Genomic DNA, 5000 nt, shown 5'->3' with positions numbered 1-5000 from the left:
CTTAACCTAACCTATATCGTGCCTTAACCTAACCTATATCGTGCCTTAACCTAACCTATATCGTGCCTTAACCTAACCTATATCGTGCCTTAACCTAACCTAATTTGTGCCTTAACCTAACCTAATTTGTGCCTTAACCTAACCTAATTTGTGCCTTAACCTAACCTAATTTGTGCCTTAACCTAACCTAATTTGTGCCTTAACCTAACCTAATTTGTGCCTTAACCTAACCTAATTTGTGCCGTAACCTAACCTAATTTGTGCCGTAACGTAACCCATGTTGTGCCGTAACGTAACCCATGTTGTGCCGTAACGTAACCCATGTTGTGCCGTAACGTAACCCATGTTGTGCCGTAACGTAACCCATGTTGTGCCGTAACGTAACCCATGTTGTGCCGTAACGTAACCCATGTTGTGCCGTAACCTAACCCATGTTGTGCCTTAACCTAACCCATGTTGTGCCTTAACCTAACCCATGTTGTGCCTTAACCTAACCCATGTTGTGCCTTAACCTAACCCATGTTGTGCCTTAACCTAACCCATGTTGTGCCTTAACCTAACCCACGTTGTGCCTTAACCTAACCTACGTTGTGCCTTAACCTAACCCATGTTGTGCCTTAACCTAACCCATGTTGTGCCTTAACCTAACCCATGTTGTGCCTTAACCTAACCCATGTTGTGCCTTAACCTAACCCATGTTGTGCCTTAACCTAACCCATGTTGTGCCTTAACCTAACCCATGTTGTGCCTTAACCTAACCCATGGTGTGCCTTAACCTAACCCATGTTGTGCCTTTACCTAACCCACGTTGTGCCTTAACCTAACCCACGTTGTGCCTTAACCTAACCCACGTTGTGCCTTAACCTAACCCACGTTGTGCCTTAACCTAACCTACGTTGTGCCTTAACCTAACCCATGTTGTGCCTTAACCTAACCCATGTTGTGCCTTAACCTAACCCATGTTGTGCCTTAACCTAACCCATGTTGTGCCTTAACCTAACCCATGTTGTGCCTTAACCTAACCCATGGTGTGCCTTAACCTAACCCATGGTGTGCCTTAACCTAACCCATGGTGTGCCTTAACCTAACCCATGTTGTGCCTTAACCTAACCCATGTTGTGCCTTAACCTAACCCATGTTGTGCCTTAACCTAACCCATGTTGTGCCTTAACCTAACCCATGTTGTGCCTTAACCTAACCCATGTTGTGCCTTAACCTAACCCATGTTGTGCCTTAACCTAACCCATGTTGTGCCTTAACCTAACCCATGTTGTGCCTTAACCTAACCCATGTTGTGCCTTAACCTAACCCATGTTGTGCCTTAACCTAACCCATGTTGTGCCTTAACCTAACCCATGTTGTGCCTTAACCTAACCCATGTTGTGCCTTAACCTAACCCATGTTGTGCCTTAACCTAACCCATGTTGTGCCTTAACCTAACCCATGTTGTGCCTTAACCTAACCCATGTTGTGCCTTAACCTAACCCATGTTGTGCCTTAACCTAACCCATGTTGTGCCTTAACCTAACCCATGTTGTGCCTTAACCTAACCCATGTTGTGCCTTAACCTAACCCATGTTGTGCCTTAACCTAACCCATGTTGTGCCTTAACCTAACCCATGTTGTGCCTTAACCTAACCCATGTTGTGCCTTAACCTAACCCATGTTGTGCCTTAACCTAACCCATGTTGTGCCTTAACCTAACCCATGTTGTGCCTTAACCTAACCCATGTTGTGCCTTAACCTAACCCATGTTGTGCCTTAACCTAACCCATGTTGTGCCTTAACCTAACCCATGTTGTGCCTTAACCTAACCCATGTTGTGCCTTAACCTAACCCATGTTGTGCCTTAACCTAACCCATGTTGTGCCTTAACCTAACCCATGTTGTGCCTTAACCTAACCCATGTTGTGCCTTAACCTAACCCATGTTGTGCCTTAACCTAACCCATGTTGTGCCTTAACCTAACCCATGTTGTGCCTTAACCTAACCCATGTTGTGCCTTAACGTAACCCATGTTGTGCCTTAACGTAACCCATGTTGTGCCTTAACCTAACCTATAATGTGCCTTAACCTAACCTAAAGTGCGCCGTAACCTAAACTATATTGCGCCTTAACCTGACGCACGTTGTCGCTGAACCTGCTCTGTAATTGTTATGCAACCCGTTAAAGTAGTGTAGTGTTGCCTAACCGCAACCCTCGCAATATAGTTCGCTACTCGCACTGCCCGGTCCCCTGTGTATCGCGTCATGTTAAACACCTTGCAGGTGTTGCTGACTTTCCACATGCTCCTGCTATACACTGTAGTGTGGATAGCAGCAGGACGTACATGCCCCCCCCCCTTCCCCCCTGCCTTCGCAAGCTGGTCGGTGAGAAGTTTGCATGTTCAATGCCCTTCGCATGCCGACGTACTCAGCCTACGTTGTGGTACGGCCTGTCACCTGTCCGCCGATGTACGCAAAACCCACAAACTGTACTGCACATTGCTCCGTATGTACTGAATGATACATCGTGGCCCATGTGACCGTATGACGACAGCGCCTAGCAACGGCGGACCATACAGTCCAAATATTGTGCACGCAGCTACGTGTCGTCTCCCTATAAGAGCTGGATTGCAGTGTGGTACGCCATACAGACGTGTGGGAGGAACGGACGCCCTGGATGGCGATCAGCATGAGCAGTCTGTTGATGTAGTGGAGCGTGTATTCGGACGTAGTCGTCTCTTCTCACACACCGTGATAGCATGTTGCACCGCGTTCCACATCTGCGACATGCTGCAGAGGCGGGCTGACAGTCGTTCGCGCAATGGACACCGCATACGTACGGGGTCTACCTTCCACGTGTTCTCTAGGCGTGCACATGTTGTTGCGTCTATGTGGGCAGACGTAGTGTGTTGTGACACCTGACACAGGCATGCAATACTCGTTGCAAATGGCGATGGACGTGTACGTTTGCTGGTGACGTTACGCAAATGAACAACCGGTAACCCGTTGTGGTGCGGTTGTTCTCGCTAGAGGTGAATCAGTGTTGGCGACGATCGGTCGAGCTATTAACCGGTTGTTTCAGGGATACCCACCATGCCCACGAACGTGAAAGGGGACCCACCATGCCCACGAACGTGAAAGGGGATCTGGGTGTGAGGCGATACGCGGCGGTGGCTGGGTGGGACCGTCCCCGGCCGGTGAGGGGGGGCCGCCCGGCGTGCTGGCAGCGCGGTGCGTGGGCGCACGCGCTACAGCCGGCTGGTGGGGGCGGCCGGTGGCAGGCGCGCCGGCCGACGGACGCGGCAGGCGGCGCAGCTGCGCGCCGGCGCCCCCTGCTCGCGGCGCCTTGCGGCCAAAGTAGGTCCTCGCGGGCCCGGTGCGAAGCGCGGTGGCCATCTGCAGTGTGCTGGTCCGATTGAGGACTTTGTGCGCTGAGGATGCGCCGCCGCCCGGCGCTCGGCGCCGCGACGCCGTCTGCTGCTCGGTCGCCCCAGCGGTTCTCGCAGGTGGTTTGTATCGCAGCTGTGCGGACGTGTTGGCGCGTGCGCTGTGCTGGGAGAGTTCGCTTCGGCACCCAAGTAGGGCTTTTGTCCTTCTGTGGCGCTGGCGTTGGAGCTGCCGGTCACCGTAGGTGGCGCGTGTTGTCTCCCGCCGGCAATGCCACGACAGCACGCTCCCGGGCCTCTGTCGGCAGCGGCAAGCTCAGTTGGGAGCACGGGTGGTCGCACCTAAAGCGTCTACTCGCCTAACTCCGGGCGATTGCGCCTCTCTCGAACCCGACCAAGTACTTAGGACGGCGCTGCGCGCCGCCGGGACCTGAGAGGGTTTCGAGGTGTGTTGTGCAGGGGAGCTCAGCCTCCTCCTGTTTGCAGAATAATTGAGCGGACGCTTGCGTGTTCGCGCGGGCCCCCGGGACACACTCCCGGGCGGCCGGCTGCTCAGCTCTAGTTGACGCAGCTCCCTGGTTGATCCTGCCAGTAGTCATATGCTTGTCTCAAAGATTAAGCCATGCATGTCTCAGTACAAGCCGCATTAAGGTGAAACCGCGAATGGCTCATTAAATCAGTTATGGTTCCTTAGATCGTACCCACGTTACTTGGATAACTGTGGTAATTCTAGAGCTAATACATGCAAACAGAGTCCCGACCAGAGATGGAAGGGACGCTTTTATTAGATCAAAACCAATCGGTCGGCTCGTCCGGTCCGTTTGCCTTGGTGACTCTGAATAACTTAGGGCTGATCGCACGGTCCTCGTACCGGCGACGCATCTTTCAAATGTCTGCCTTATCAACTGTCGATGGTAGGTTCTGCGCCTACCATGGTTGTAACGGGTAACGGGGAATCAGGGTTCGATTCCGGAGAGGGAGCCTGAGAAACGGCTACCACATCCAAGGAAGGCAGCAGGCGCGCAAATTACCCACTCCCGGCACGGGGAGGTAGTGACGAAAAATAACGATACGGGACTCATCCGAGGCCCCGTAATCGGAATGAGTACACTTTAAATCCTTTAACGAGTATCTATTGGAGGGCAAGTCTGGTGCCAGCAGCCGCGGTAATTCCAGCTCCAATAGCGTATATTAAAGTTGTTGCGGTTAAAAAGCTCGTAGTTGGATTTGTGTCCCACGCTGTTGGTTCACCGCCCGTCGGTGTTTAACTGGCATGTATCGTGGGACGTCCTGCCGGTGGGGCGAGCCGAAGGCGTGCGACCGCCTCGTGCGTGCTCGTGCGTCCCGAGGCGGACCCCGTTGAAATCCTACCAGGGTGCTCTTTATTGAGTGTCTCGGTGGGCCGGCACGTTTACTTTGAACAAATTAGAGTGCTTAAAGCAGGCAAGCCCGCCTGAATACTGTGTGCATGGAATAATGGAATAGGACCTCGGTTCTATTTTGTTGGTTTTCGGAACCCGAGGTAATGATTAATAGGGACAGGCGGGGGCATTCGTATTGCGACGTTAGAGGTGAAATTCTTGGATCGTCGCAAGACGAACAGAAGCGAAAGCATTTGCCAAGTATGTTT

The 5000-nt window shown here is 52.3% G+C and overlaps 1 non-coding gene across 1 annotated transcript in view; it reads left to right on the top strand.

The window, feature by feature from the left end:
- The first annotated feature begins 3942 nt into the window (after nucleotides 1-3942).
- The window catches only part of LOC126435769 (small subunit ribosomal RNA), a 1909-nt gene continuing 851 nt past the window's right edge, over nucleotides 3943-5000 (top strand). The window contains exon 1 of the ribosomal RNA XR_007580183.1: nucleotides 3943-5000. This exon is cut by the window's right edge and continues 851 nt beyond it. This is a non-coding gene — a ribosomal RNA (small subunit ribosomal RNA).

This window comes from Schistocerca serialis, unplaced genomic scaffold (assembly GCF_023864345.2).
Source record: "Schistocerca serialis cubense isolate TAMUIC-IGC-003099 unplaced genomic scaffold, iqSchSeri2.2 HiC_scaffold_1218, whole genome shotgun sequence".
NCBI classification, from domain to species: domain Eukaryota; kingdom Metazoa; phylum Arthropoda; class Insecta; order Orthoptera; family Acrididae; genus Schistocerca; species Schistocerca serialis.
The sequence above is the reverse complement of the archived record's forward strand: the minus strand, read 5'-3'. Positions and strand labels throughout refer to the sequence as shown.